Source organism: Neopelma chrysocephalum, unplaced genomic scaffold (genome assembly GCF_003984885.1).
Source record: "Neopelma chrysocephalum unplaced genomic scaffold, ASM398488v2 Primary Assembly neopelma1_80b, whole genome shotgun sequence".
NCBI lineage: Eukaryota > Metazoa > Chordata > Aves > Passeriformes > Pipridae > Neopelma > Neopelma chrysocephalum.
In genome coordinates, this window is record NW_020897742.1 from 560,373 (window position 1) to 576,520 (window position 16,148).

A 16,148-nucleotide genomic window follows, 5' to 3' on the forward strand; every position below is an offset into this window, starting at 1 on the left:
AGGGAGATTTCAACTGTTAATGCATGCTCTTCCACATCCAGATCCTCTGCTCTGAGACCCCACCTGGAATACTGCTTACAGTTGTGGTGTCCCCAACATAAGAAGTACATGGAACTGTTGGAGCAAGTCCAGAGGAGGCCATGAAGTTGATAAGGGGACTAGAGCACTTCTCCTATGAAGACAGGCCGAGAAAGTTGGGACTGATCAACCTGAAGAAGAGAAGGTTGCGTGAAGACCTCATAGCAACATTCCAGTATGGGAAGGAGGCCTACAAGGAAGCCAGAAAGGGGCTTGAGCTGTAATGACAGGACAAGGGGAAATGGCTTCAAGCTGAAAGAGAGTTGAGATTAGATATTAGGAAGAAATTCTTTACTCTGAGGGTGGTGAGGCACTGGAACAGGTTGCCCAGAGAAGCTGTGGATTCCCTATCCCTGGCAGTGTTCAAGGCTTTGAGCAACCGGGTCTAGTGGGAGGTGTCTCTGCCCATATCAGGAGGGTTGGGACTAAATAGTCTTTAGGGTCCTTCCAACCTAAACTATTATGTGATTCTATGATCCCACCCTGAATGATAAGGTTAGTAGATACTGCAAATTGCCTGGGATGTCAGATGGAGGAGATTTACCAAAGGTAACCAGGCAACAAATGGCATCATCACAACACCCAGCAAATTGCAGTGGACTAACCCCTAAACAGACCATCTGCTGCTACGTCATTATCTTTTTCAGTGAGGTGCTGAGGAACCTCAGAGTTTGAAGTCATCACCAAATACAGAAAGACCTAATAGCCCACTCTTAGGCCCCTGCTGCATCAACAGGCACCGTAATTTGTTACCCAGATATATTGTTTTTATTAACCAGTACCGAGGAATCACAGTATCAGATTTGGAGGTCTGGAGCTGTTAAAGCTGTGGGGAAGCATTGTGATCAGTGTGACCTCCCAATGGGGGACTTCCAGTCACCCTGACAAATCACAACCATGTATGAAAACCATCATTTTGTTGGATTTTGGTAAAAAGAAGGTGCAAACCAGTCTCTCCTTGAACTCATTAAGTACACTCAAAATATGATTTAGCTATTTTCTGCCGAGGGCAATGTTTCTGTGCCATTGATGTCATCGAAGCGTTGTTTCCTGTGGCTGCCGGGAGGATCATGCAGTCAATCTAAGCTGTCAGAATCCCATGCAGATCAGTAGAAGCCTGGTGATGCTGATGCTGGAGAGAGAAGGCAAAGGAATAGGATGTGACACCACTGTCAAGCGTGATCAACTTGGAGAGCACCACTGAGAAACAGGAGTGACAGGACAGAATGAAAGAAGGCATCTGCCTGATTTATACACACAGCTCCAGAGCCTTTCACTTCCCCTGAAATAGTACGACTGTGAGGCTGAAATCAACAGTTGATTTAGTGGTTCTTTGGCAAGAGGAGCTCCAGGGGTTTTCAGATGAACATATAAGCAAACAAAATAAAATTACAAAATTCCTGAGGTATTTACTGAGCACTTTTCTTACTTCTCTGCTAATTTATCTGCTTTTTAAGTTCACCCAGCGAATTTGTGCATGTGATCACAAAATTCTCAAATTACTTTGTTGGCATTAATAATTTAAGGACACTGATTTTACCTCAGAAGAAATAGTCCGTTTGGTAATGTCTGGGGATGTTAACAAGTTCTTACTGTGAATAAAATCAAACATTTCTTTACCTTGAATGTTGAGAATCAAAGCTACCTAGTTCCCTGGTCAGCAGGTGCTGGAATGGGTTTCACAATACCCAGCCAGGTCCCCTTCCTATAACCGCTTGGTCTCTGCTCATCTGTCTCTGCTCTCCGGCTGTTCATAAGTTTTGTATTAAGCAAATGTTGGTTCAACTAAAGGAAAAAAAACTGTATTGTGTGAGGATGGCAGGAGAGAAAACAAATTCCCACACCTCCTACTCCCAAGTAGATGTCCTACTTGTTATAAAATCCCTGTTTCTTCTTTTAGGAATCCCGTTTCTTTCCAGTTTTGGCTGGGAAGGTAATGTATGATTTTGGCACTGTCTTGTTTCATATTTCCTGGAGAAATGGGAGATGGAGGTTCGAAAGTCCCTGTGGCTGCGAAAGGCGAAAGGCAAAAGGCTCACATTTCTCCCCTCCTGGGTGAGTACTTTGGACAGTGCACCAGGGAAAAAGTTAGAAGAAATAAAGATTTCCTTAAGTAACAAGACAGGAGACTCAATCCCAAGCCTGGCTCAAAAAAGTAGTCACTGGGGGTCACTGTGAGATGTCGTTGCTTTCTCCCATTTCCAGCTGGCACCACAAAGCCAGGCTGGATGGGGTGTCAGGGGGTCGGGACGGCTCTGCCCAGAGGTGTGCTTTTGGCTGAGACTGACAAGCAAAGGCTGTCCTGAATAATGTTGCACTTGCTAGATGTACCAGCTCCAGTCTGGTATTTGCAAGTTTGTGCATAAAGACTGGCTTTGTAGAGTAGCCATGAGCTGACCCATTTCTGTTTATGCAGTAATTAGCGGATTGACTGCCTTCCCCTTCAAAGTACTGGCCTGCAGTGGCTCATCCTGTAATTGCTGTGGATGAAATCTGTAATGTCTTCATTTAGCACAGCTTTTTTCCATTTCAGTTGCTAATTGTTTTTGTTTTCTTTTTTTTTCAGGCTTACCAGCTTTGTAAAAGAAAATCATGGTGTTTCTATGGTTCAGCCGTATGATAAGAGGAAAAAGAGAAAAACGGAGACTTTAGTGGAAAAAAAAAGTTTTCCTTGAGCCATGTTTCAATAACGAATTCCATTTAATTCTTCCAGAGATCCACACAGGGAGTTTCACAGGACAGCAGTAAGAGATCCAGTAAGAGATCCTGGGATATTAGGTATCGCTGTTGTCTGCTGTCTTGCCTTGCTGTGAAGACTGTGCTGTTTGGCAGGGATATTTCAAAAGGTGCTGGGTAAGGGTGACCAAAGGGTGACAGAGGGAGCACAGCACTGTGTTCCTGCCCAGGGGATGCACTGTCTGCTGCCCTCCTTTTCTTTCCTGTGGCTATTTTAATAACAGCCACTTCATGAAAACAACATTCAGTTATTTTAGGCGCTTCAGTAGAGACTGGGATTTAAGACTTTGGAGTCATTTATAGGCTCCGTGTTTCTCTCTGTCTGATAATATGTATGTATATAGTACATATGAGAACATGGAAAAATCAGAGAGGTTCATTAATCTTCCCACAGTTAAAGAGGGACTTGTAGCAGAGCCAGCAAAAGTTTTGTCTGGTTTCCTATCTTGGCCATGAACCTCAAGGCTGAACTAAAAATATAAACCAAACAATCTTTTGGGTAAGGGATTTTCAGATTTGTTTTTGCATTTTTGTGATGTGCATAAGGATGACTCAAAATATTCTTCCTCTAAAAATTTTTTGCCTGCTTTTCCTGCTTTGTTAGAAATTCATGAAGATGCTTTGGCTGCTGGATAGCCAGTAAGCTGGTGACTTTGCAACAGATGAAAGGGAGGGAAAACGATCTGTTTTGGTATTACAAATTTTAATTTCTTTTCCAGTTGAATTCCTGTTTCATTTTAAAATGACAAACAATATTTGAACAGTATTTGAGATAAAAACAATGTTTGTTAGGTCTGCTAATGAGTTTTCCCAATACTAAGGGTGTGAGAATATGGGTTTCCTCCTATTTTTTCCTGAAAAAATATAAGAAGGAAATGACTGACTTTTAAAAATAAAAGAGGAAAGGCTTAAGTGTTTTCTTTATTAGGTCAACAAAATAGGCCCAAATTGGAAATTCCTTCAAAAATCACCTTTCTCTTCCCCTTCAGTCTCCAGTCACCGTTCAGTCACCACAGACTGCTCAGAATTGGAGTGAATAAAGCATTTACTAGATTTGGGGCAAAACTTTTTAGATAAACTTTTTTTAAATCATAGTCAACTTGTCGCAGCAAAACCCACAGATGCCTTGAGAGGCATAAACACTAGAAAACTGCCTCTGTGGCTTTCCCCAGGATTAAGCGCTAGGACTATAGACTTTGTGGTTTCCTAGAAAAATAGGTACTGGATATAAATATGGGACAGGCCTTTTTTTTTTTTTTATTTGAGGTTTTTCAGTTTCCCAGGCTGCTCTCTGAACAAAACAGAGAAAGGCTGCTGCCCCTCCAGCACAGGCAGGGGTGTAGCCATGCCTGAAATGGAAATGGCTGAGCGGAGTGTTGGGTTGTAGCCTGAAAGCACCACGCTGACGACAGCCCTGCTCCTTAGAAACACAGCTACGGAAATTCTCACAGCCTGAGGAACGCTGACTAACGAGCCATTGCGTAGGAGTGTGACTGTGCACTTCTCTAAAAGGGAAAGCAAGGGCAGGGATTGAACCCAGAAGCTTTTGGGTCACTGTGACAGGAGGTTTTTCTGCCACCTCTGCACCTTGTTACATGTTTGGGGGGGGCAGGGAGCTTGCAGGCAGAGTGAGAAGTGAGATTTTGGAGTATGAATAAAAGCATAGTTTCCTGGGATCTGAGTTGTTGCTAATGGTTGGAGACTTCCTGCTGTTCTTTCCCTATTGATTATAAATCGCAAATGAGACAACAATCCCATTTGGCACCTGGTTAAACCAATATGAACATGATGGTTATTAGTATTAAGTGGCAAGTTATTCCTGCTGCAAATAAATATATCTAGCCATTTCCTTTATGTTTCTATTTCCTGATTTTAGCTCCTTAAACTTTGCCAGGTTTTAACTGTACAGGGTAATGTTTCACATGTTCTATTATTTGGCTCCTGCAGAGATACTAAGAAAGTTTCAGCTCAAACAGTTCAGTACTCTTTGGATGAAGAAGTTGTAGAAAGTTCTTTTAGCCTGTATATTTTTTCTCAAAACTGTGTGGATGAGAAGGCTTTATGGTCTCATATCTTGAAAGAAGGGTTTGGGAATCACTTGACTTTCAAGAGTTGTGCCTTTTGGTTTATTAATTAGAAGCAGACAAATAAAGCCTAAACTTTCCCAAATTTATCTGTACAATAAAAGGAAGAAAGAAAGAAAAAACAATTTATTTTTTTTGAAAACTGTATACTGGACATATGTCTCCTCCCAAAGCCCAGTGCAGGAGGAGGCTGAGCAAGACTTGCCCTGCAAGCACATCTCCCGACTGCCAGTGTCCCGCTCTGAAGGAACTGTGGCACCTGACAAGTGATCAGCCTGAAGCTGGGGACAAGGAAGACTTTGGGGGTCAGCAGCTGCAGGTGAAGCAGATATTGGACATCTGCGCTCAGACAAAGGACCAAACCTCAAGGATGGTGTATCCTATCCCAGAACTGGCAACTGAGAACCCTTTTATAGTCAGTGAAACAACTGGTGTTTCCAGGCTGCTTCATCCTAACTTGGGGTGAGGTGACATGCCCTCTGGAAGTGCCTCAGCTGCAGGCTGTAAGCATCTAAACTTAGGTGAAAGGGATCCTGCCCCAGCAGCCCTTCTCCCCAAAAGTCAAGCTGGGTCTCCCTGGAGCTGTAAGTGGAGGAGGCAGCCACTGCCGCCCACCAGCTGCTGGGAGGCTATTCCAGGCTGGGACCTGCTGGCTGGAATCATGCCATGAGCGTTATTTTGGCCCTGTTTCTGCACATGTGCTTTGGGTCATTTGTTATCAGACAAGGCAGCCAAAAGAGGCACTGGCAGTGGGTACATGAGGCAGTTCATGTCAGCCAGCCCAGGGAAAGTGGAGAGGGGATGGCTTGTCCCACGTGGGACTTGTCTCCTCTCAAGCCATGAAGGGCCATCTTCCATGGATGAACAGAGGTCTGTCCCTCTCTGCCATGGGCTGGCCTTGTGGCAAAAGTGCATTTTCACAGGGACTCTTTAAAAAAATTGATTTGTACATGTTAATCCTGGCAGAGCTGTAGCTGGAAGTGTTGTGGTGGTGAGTCTATTTGTAGGGAAATAAGAAGGTTTCAGAAACCTCAGAAATCTCAGTTTCAAATCACTCCACAAAGGCAGAATCTCAAACAGACCAACAAAACCTTCTAAGAAAAACCATACAAGAAAGAACCAGAATCAATCGAAGTAGGTTTTCATTCGGCATATCATCTTCCCCCTAAAACTATAAAATTATAATTTAATTTTAAATTTGAACCAAAACACAGGGATGAGATATGTAGATGTCTGTGACATCCACAGCTTTTTAAAATAAAATTAAAATTCTGAAAACCAGAAGTTCATTCAGAAAGACACTGCCCTATTTCAATAGAATTTCAGTTTGGGGTGTAAAATGGAAGGTTTTTTCTGCCCTACTACAGACCTCAGCTGGGCTGTGCCACTGCATCCTTGGAGAGATATGACTGCTAACCTGTGATGGATGCACCCCTTAACCAAACTAGCAGTGGTTTGGTGCAGGCTAAAAAGAAGAAAAAGGTCTGAGACACGACTGGGCCAAGAACTTCTCTAATTTCAATCTGTTCTCTGAAAACCCACAAAGGAGCAGAGTGACACAGGGAGCACCAATGCATATGAGCTTGGCACACTGATCATGCCATTAACATGTGAATAGCCAGTGCCTTTTCCAAGATACATTTATCAAGGAACAAAGAAGGTTGTGGATATAAGGAGTCTCATGCATACTTTTCCTGTCATATGCAATTTGACTATGAGCCAACCACTTTATGCCATAAATAGGACATCCTAAGGAAACCTTTGGGGTCTTCTGGCCAGGCAGCCTGGCTGCATGGTGGTGATCTCCCCTTGAGCTGGGACACCTCTCAAGGTTAATCCTCAAGGCAGAGAGACATTTTACCAATGGCAGATCTTCAGTAAGTGACCAGGATCACACATAACCTTGTAGTATGGTAACTTTGATTTGTGCCTTGGTGTAGCGGGGAAGGATGCTGAAATTGAAACCAGTACACTGTTGAAAGCTCAACAAAACCAATATTTATTACCAAGAGGTGGCCAACGAAACGAGAACCCAAGAAAGAGGAAAGGGGAGGAAAATAAGCCCTCAGTACGACTCCCCCTCTCACTCAGATGTTGCTTACGAAGTTATCTTACCGACCCAGAATGCCTAGAATTACCCATTGCAGAAGCTGCTTTCTTGGAGTGTCGGCAGACTCACAAGATAGCGGGTGTCCTCGCAAAAGGCAACGTTGTCCTTTGATGTGAAGCTTGGGTTCCACTCCCAGCAGAAGCTCTCTGCTTTTTATACAATTAATTGCTGATGTCTACCTGGGCAGGTGTGGCCAGCACCGCCCAGCTAGAGGCCTTTGGTCCCTCCCTCCGTTATGCAAGTGGCATCTCTTCTGCACATGCGTGGGTACTCTGGAATTTCCCCGTGCCTGCGTGCTGCACCTCGAGGGGTCTTTCCTAAATGGGTCTGGGGGCTTACTTCATCACCCTCCTCTTCACTTTCTTATTCAAATGCCCTTGAAGGGCCGTCGGCCAATAGTGAGGTACCAACTAATTATAGTTTATACAAGCTGCTTCCTTCAACTTCTCATTTATCAGTGCTTGTTTTCTCATAACTTGGCGAGAGAAGAATAGACTCTCACAGGTGGCTGGGTGTCATGGTTTGAGAGCCCTAAAATCCAATTCCCTATTTCTAGCCCCCCTCTCACATCTCAACCCAGTGTGAGATGGGTTTTCTAGACACCACACAAGACTCAAAATGGGGGGAAAGGGATATATTACAATACACTGTACAAAATAAATATTATAATACATTACATACACAATCTCAACTATCTCTACCATGACAAAACAGTATTTACAATGGATCAAATCTCTTCTCCCTTCCAAATAAAAGTCCAGGAGGGAAGAAGGAAAAGATCCTTCCCACTCTCAGAGCAGTAGTCCCTCTAAGGCAGCAGTTTCTCTCTGTCTTCCATGCAGCAGCTGTAGCTGGATCTCTGCCAGTACACACGAGGGGATATCCAAGCCCCTCGGCCCTTCATCTCCAAACGAGGGTCTTCTCTTCCATGGACTGTGTAGCAGGGACAAGACTCGCTTCACCATGTCATATCATGGGGTGTAAGACCCCCATGAAGGTCCCTTCCTCAGGGGATTCACCCCTGAGTCAGAACGCCTCGGGCAGCTTTCAGTTGAAGGCCTTTTCCTCGAGAGTTCTATCAGAGCTTCCATGCTCTGATCTCAGGCTGCTATAGCTTCTTTGTAGCTGCAGCAAGGGGGGGCCCAAGGTCACCCCCTCCACATTCCATCGGCCATCCTGGTCCCGCTTTCCAGGACGCCTGAGCTTCTTAGCTCCTCTCTCAGCAGTGCTGCTGCACTCTAAGACTCTTCTCAAGCAAGAGTCCATCTCCCTCCATTTTAGAAGGGATCTCAAAGGAGTTTGGGGGATTGGTTGAAGTCCTTACCCCAAATTCTCTCTCTGTAGAACTTAGTTCTGCTGTGTTGCCAGCTCTCTCATCCTTCAGACAACTCTGTGTCTCTCTGCTTAACTGCATGCTTGTTTTGCTGCTCCTTATCTACTGCTGGCTCTCTGCCACCACTTCTCTGTTCACTGCTGCTTTTGCCACTGCTGCTCCTGTTGTCCATGGTGGAGGAAAACTCAGCTTTTTAGCTACAGATACTTAGTCCAGTTTTAACACTGTTCCAAGTCCCTGTAGCCCCCCAACCGGGGGCTGGGGGGCTGTGGCCCCCCAGAGGGGCTCCTGCCCCTTCCTCGTGGCTCACAACATGGCCACCTCTCCAACTACAACAACAACCCCAACTACAACCCTTCTCTTCCAGTCTTAGTGATATCTTTATATTTTGCAGGAACGTTCATTGGCTTGACCCCAAAGGGTCACCACCCCCTCGGGGTTACCACTTTCTTAGCTCTAGGGCCCAGACACTGGGCCAACCACAGGCCAAAAAATAGCAGCATCTAATTAAGCACAAATACACTTGGTTACTTTAATTTTGTCGTGGTAACTTCAGTTTGTGCCTTGGTAGTTTTAAACAATTGCTTAAATGATTGTGCCGGGCAGTAATAGAGTGAACCTTGCCATCAAACTTTGTTAAGTTGCTTTTTTACAGCATTATATTAAAACCACTTCTGCTAGTACATTTCATGGTGATTCTTTAAGTGATCTAAATCACCCTTTGGGAGGAGGAAGGGAGCCAAGTGTCATCTCCTCAAGAATGGCGACTCGTGTGAAGAGCGGCCTCCCTAAGCAGAAGAGCAGAGGGCTCTGAAACCTCCTCTCAGCAGAAAAGAAAATTATATTCTCTGGCTGTGAAGCCTTTAAATATTTGCCCATCATGTGGCGACCAGTCTGTGGTATGATGTCAGCAGATTATTGCCCATCATGAAAGTGCTGTGCCAGGGATGAACCCAAACCCAAGTGTGTTTCCTCTTGTACCATTTTACCCCAGGCAAGGGGAGAGGGTGTCTGTGTGTTTGGGAGTGGAGATGTGATAAGGCAGTGGCACACAGAGGAGAAACATCCAAGTTGTGTGGTGGAAAGCTCTTGTTGCTTTACAATTTTTCAGGCTTGCATGAAGGCGATTGGAAAACCTTTGCAGAGGGTTGTCACCCTACTCTTGTGCACAGTTTGTATTTACTACAAGTTCCTTTCAAACTCAAAGTGAAGAATATTATAAAACCCACAGGGAGGGAACACTGAAGGAGAAAGCCACCTTCTGGTCTCCTGCAATCCATTGAATTAGTGGGGTATTTTGGAAAGCCTGAGTGATAAATATTTCAGGAATAATGAAAGAGAACTGTACCTGCAGCTGACCTGTGGGATGAGACCTTTCCCTGATGTGAACTGAAGCAGTAGGTAGGGAACTTCAAAAGTTCACACTTCATCCAAGGCAAAGCACTCAGGTATATGCACCCATGTTTCCTTTGCTGGTTCCAGTGGATGCAGATTCTAAGGACTGGGTGTTTTCTTTGTATATGGAATGAGATAGATAACATTTTAAAGATTAATCTGCTGTGAACACGAACACAGTGCCACCATGGGAGAGACAGAGGTGGAAAATAACAGTGCTCAATTTTGCTATAAAAAGGCTGAACCACTGTTAGCAACAATCCAAGCTGTTTCTCCCCATGGCTTTTAGGAGTAGGAAGCCATAGGCATTGCTTTGTCAACTTGCTCATCTGTGACAGCAATCACTAGTTCCTTATTTATTTGCCTGGTTTTAGTGACTGCCACTGTCATTACCTACTTGGGGACAGCGTGCTCATGAACATGGTGATGAGGGAGCAAATTTACATTATTTCATCTTTTTTGCATGCATAGGAAGAGTGATTGTTCTCTAGTCCATCGAGTGCACATAAATAAGCATGTCTCCATAGTATAGATATGGGGGTATGTATCTGATTTTAGTGCCCCTCTAAGATGAAAGGAAGGATGTGTAATTTTACACAAGCTATCCCCTGAAGTGGGGGTTGATAGCAGGTCTCTCTACTCCTAGGTGGTACCCAGCATTCACACCCTTTTTTTCCCAGTGAATACAAAATAAAACACCTTTCACAAGGAAAACTTATTGTGTCCTTGTCCAAAGTGTCTGCTGGCTGGACACTTAGAGCATCTACCTATTGGAAGGAGGCACAGGTCTGTCTCCCCTAAGGGAGGCATAGCTGTGCACGTTTCCCCCAGCAGCTTCCTAACCAGTGACCTAGAGCATAAAACACAGGTCTTGACACATCCTCCTCAGACATGTTTTAAGCACAATCAGTGACAAGCAGCTGCTGGTGTGGTTTGTGGGGCAGACGTGGCCATGTGGCTGTGGAGGTGATGCGGTGCTGTGGGCATCAGGACCTTCTTTCCCTCTCCAGTTCAACACATGTGAATATGAGCTGCTGCACCAATACTTGGCTACCACCCTTCTGACACCAGCCTGACACCCCCAACAAAATAAACCCAGCAAATGGGAGCAGAAGTGTCAAGGGAACCTAAAACCTGTGACTGCTTTTGAAAAAAATTTCCACAGATATTTTGACCTAAAGGGATTACTTCTCTGGGGCTTTTGTGTGTCAAGTGATTATTTGGCATTGCCTTCATGTCATTTAGGAAGGACTGGCTTTTAATTTAATTTAAGTATTTGGGAATGTTGAGATATTTCTCATTACAGGGGCTGGGGGAATGCCAAAGTCCATCCGCCCCACCTCCACGTGGTCAGACACAATACTTGTGTGATCTGTACTGTTATGCAATAAAAGTGGCAGGGAATGACTTGCAGGGTATTACTATTGTTCATTTGTTTCTATAGCCAACTTCCATTTTCCCATAGGTACAGCTAACAGTAGAGAGCTTAATAGGTTTCCAAATGTTTCCTTGCCCTTCAGAATAAAACTGCTGGGCTTAGAGTTAGGTTAAAAGACTCAGGAAATTGCTTCAATAAGCTGAAATTTCTGTTGATACTGAAACCTTTCAGAAATCTTTGCTGCGTTCTGCCAATTTTGTCCCTAATCTGAGTAACTCCTCTACCACTGGGATTTGAAAGGGAAAGGTCAGGCTGAGATGAACATGTTCTCTCCTGAAGCTACAAAACCCTCGGCTCCACGTCTGGCCTGGGACCACACATCAGCTAAGAGCTGGGGGAGCAGTGAACAGCCAGGGCACATCAGCACATCCCTGGGAGAGCAAATGCCCCTGCTGCCATATCGTGGGGACCATGGCACTGAGTGTCCCAGCAGAGGTGCTGGTGCTGAGGGTGGCAGCACTTAATCACCACCTAATATGGTGGAGGAACCAGTACAGAAGAGTTTTCTCCTTTAACACCCCTGCTTTGGCTGGTGCTTCCTGCCACTTTTTCATGGCCATGTTCCTTAGCAGGTCTGGTTGCCCTCTCCCAGGAAACATCATTTCAAGAATACATTCTCCAGGACTCCCACCTGGGACAGTGAAATCTCAGCCTCTGTTGAGGAAAGCCTGACACAGAACTGTAAGGCTCAGACATCTGAAAAGTACCTCCTGCCATGAGAGGAACACTCTTTCTCAACCCCTAGCAGTGCTGCCTAACTTCTTGCCACAGACTGCTCACATCCTTTCTCTGCTGGCCCAGGACATGCTCAGGTGGTTATTAAAAAGCAGCTTACAATCCTACTGGCAGAAGATTCCCTGCAGGACCTCCAGCACTGAGACCAGTTGGCATAGGGGGATCAGGTTATTGTAGAAGTGGTCCATGGTGTGAGCTGGCTCCCAGACCTGGGGACACCATCAGGGCCAGTGTGTGCTGGGGACCACCAACCCCCTCAGCATCTGTGAGAGACCGAAATGTTAAGGGTTAGTGGCTCAAACAATCAGCCATTTGCAAAAGCAGAAGGTGCTTTGCTGAGGTCAGGTTTGCACCTCCCAATCAAGGGGAAGAGGAGAGTTTTTCGGTGGTGAAACCTCTGATCTGCAAAAGAACAGCTCAGGTGCAGAGGGGATGAACACCCACCACTGGAGGATGACCATGACAAACCAACCTTTTGTTTAGCAACAAGTTGTTTTTTGAACCAGATAAGGGAGAAGGCCAATAGGAAGCAGATCCTGTGACGTGGGATGTTTATCTAGCCAGTGTCTTCCCTCCCAATAAGGCTCACGTGTAAAACTCCCCCCTTGGGGTGGTATCGGGACATTCACACATCAGCCTGAAGGTATTTATCCCTTCTGATAAGGCATAACTGGCTCAGCTACTCAGATGTGAGGTCTTAGAAGGGGTTATAAAACATCAAGGACCCCCAAAGTGCCCCTAGACTCATTTCTGGGGCCTTCCACCAGTGGATGAGTATGATCCACAATCTTGCATCAGACAGTGTAAAACTCCCACCCTAGGGGAGGTACCTGGGCATTCCCATGTGGACCTGAATGTACATTAACCCACTGAACTTTTTGCTTAGGGAGCTTATATATTTTCTGAAATGATATTTTTATATTATGATATTTCTATAGATAATAACCAAAACAGCTACATACCTCCTTTCCATTGCAACGAAGTTGCTCTAAAATAAATCTGCCACATACACCAGTTATTCATTGTCTTTTCACTCCAATGTGTCCCAAGGGATCTACTCACAAGAACCTCATAACAGCTTCATAGGCAAAGTCCTTCTGGTGCCTGGAGCCCAGGGCTGGGGCAGTTGACTTTTCCCAAGGGTCCAACCCAAGCACTGGGACTGCAGTTTTGCAGGGGCATTTACTAGAAGTCACAACGTGAAGCAAGAGCACAGCAGTTCTCAGAACTGCCTTTTTTCTTGCTATGCTACATGAGCTTTTTTCAAGGAAGATGTTTTCTAAATTAAAAAATTCCTAATTCCATTACTTCCCAAAGGATGTTATTAAAAGCTCAACATGACAAAAGATGACTGGCAAGGACATGTGGAAGATAGTAAACTATGCAGTGGCACGTGAACACAGAAGGAAAGAGCTGTTTCCCATTACACAGCCCATTTCCCATAAATCTTAGCTTGAAGCAGTTGTTTCAGTAGTGCCAGCTAGGCATTTGTTTTTTTCTGTGCAGTTTTGAGTAATTCATGACTAACAGGCCCAGCCTCGCTGATAAGTGCACAGAAGGCTCGTTGCCCATGTTTTGCACCAGTGTAATTGACTTTTATGGAGTTGCTCCTGATTTGCACCCATTAAGAGGCTCAGACACATGATTGCAGATTGGCAGGTTATCACACAGCTCCTCAGCAGCAGCAAGTGCCTGATCTGAGCCTCTGGCAGCAGAAGTTAGGTATGACATCATTTAGCTTGCAGTGAGAGAGGACACAGCTGCACTGAATTGCCTCATATCTCCTGAGGGCTGAAATGTTGGTCCACGCAACCACTACACATGGGAACAAACGTGTCTGACCATCTACCGTGCAGAATATGCCTTCCATGCCTAAAGATGCTCCCCATGCTCTCATCATTGCCCCTTGCTATTTTAGGATGTTGTCTCTGCTCTCATCCAGCAATGCTGGATCCAGCCAAGCTCCACGTCCTGCCGTGGATACACCTGGAGCCTTGCACTGGCCAAGTTCTCACCAAGGTCTTGTGGCATTTAGCTGTGTCAGTAACTCCATGCCCTCTGAGGATGTTGGTCTCCAGCCATTGCAGCTGGAAAGAGCTAGCTGACACATGGGATGGCACGTGGGATTGCTGTGCACCCTCTGATGCTGCACCGTGTGGTGGCACTGCCTCCTCAGAGATCTGCACCACCAGAATCATCATCCACTCCCAGGTGTGTATAAGGACAAGGTGTTCCTGTTGAAACCCAAGGGCCCTGCAGCAACAAATGACAACTTTTGGAGATGAGACCAAAGCCACAGATGGGCTGTGGAGTGAAGTGGTTGCAGCTGCCTGTTTGAAATCAGTCGGAAATCAGCTGCTGTCCTGTGGGCTTAACCCATCATTTCAACTCTGCAAAACCTGCTTCCCAGTAACTGACCCAGCCCCTGACAACCCAGAGCCTCACCTTGCATGTTGGGATTGCAGACCAAAAAGCTGCACTGGCTCTGAGATGGCCTGCCAGGAACCTTCCACGTTAGGCAAGCACACCGTCCTCTTTCAAGAAACAGCCCTTCTTTGCTGAGCCATGATCTAGAGCCAGTACACTTAATGTGGGGGTTTTTTTCCACCTAGGTCAAACAGTGGTTTCTACAAGCTTGGATGCAAAGAGGAAACAGGAGAAGCAGCAGGGGTGGTGTGGAGGGAGCTGGTTAAGCTCCTAGCAAGCAAGGGAATGGTTGATAGACAAACACTGAATTTTGGAATGTTACTGGTAATTAATAGTTCAAAACCTTCAGCAAAATAAAATGTCTTAAAATATTGTATGTTTCATGAAGATTTTATACATGGCATTTTTTCCAGTGGTCCCAAGTGTTTAATAGATTGTTTTTATCTCCCCTTTAATCTGTTTTTTTGTTCATGAACTAGCTAAGTGAGGTCAGAGAGAAAGAGCGAAAAAGCACTTTTGGCAAAGGGAAGCTTTAAATATGTCACATTTAATAGAAGTAATAAGTACACAAAATCCCAGGATCTATAAAGGGCTTTGTGGAGGGAGGTTAATTTGCATCTCTATTGGATATCTTTCCCTAATTATCTTTTTGTTGTTGATGTTCTTACTTCCTTTGCTGTGTGGATGAGTATTAAGGCATTTCCTCTGCCAAGTGGGGAATGGTTGACACAGTTCACTGCAGAGCTGGGACCCTTGAGCACAGTCCAGTCATTGAGAGTGCTGCAAGCTCCATGTCATGCCACGAGTGAATTGCTAGGGAGAGATGCCCACAGGGACTTGAACTTCTGTTTCCCTGTCTTTGCACTCACAACTTTTTTATAGCCCACAAGATCGCCTAAGCAGAGGCATGCCAGATGTTATTTGTGAATCCATGGGTGGAATTGAAACACAGAAGGTTAGAGTCAAACTAATCCTCTGGTTTTCGAGGCCCTCTTTATCTCTGAAGCGTTTGCCAGTACAGCCGGGCCAGAAAAACCCTCTCTTACATGCAGTCTCTTCAGAGATGATGCTGTTTTACTGCAGATTTTAAGGACTGACATATTTTCTGATAAAATAAGAGGAGTAAGTGCCCAAAGCCCGGAGAAAAGCAAATGTTGCTCCTATCTTCAGGAAGGACAAGAAGGAGGACCCAAGGAACTACAGGCTGTCCAGCCTCAACTTTATCCCTGGAAACCATTTCCAGGTGCATGCATGACAGGAAAGTCGCCAGAAGCAGCCAGCACAGGTTCATTAAGGGGAAGCCATACTTGACCGACTTGACAAACTCATATGAAGAAGTGACTGGCCTGGAGATGAGCGAAGAGAAGTGGATAGTTTCTACCTGGACATCTGTGAGGACTTCAACACTGTCTTACATTAGATCCCCATCGATGTGTGGGTTAGTTGAGCAGACAGTGAAGGCGATTGAGAACAGGCTGAATGGCTGGACCCAGAGGGTGGTGGTGGGTAACACAAAGTTTAGTTGGAAGATAGTGACTGGCAGTGCAGGGTCTATACTGGATCCAGTCCCATTTGACATCTTCATTAATGGTCTGGATGAGGGGGAAGTGTGTACCTTCAGCAAGTTTGCAGATGACACAAAGCTGTGAGGAGAGGCTGATGTGCCAGAGGGTCATGCTGCCATCCAGAGACCTCAACAGGCTGGAGAAATGGACCAACAGGAACCTCATAAAGTTCAACAAGGAGAAGTGTGAAGTCCTGCACCTGGGGAGGGACAGACCCATGCACCAAGATATGCTGGGGGCCACTCCA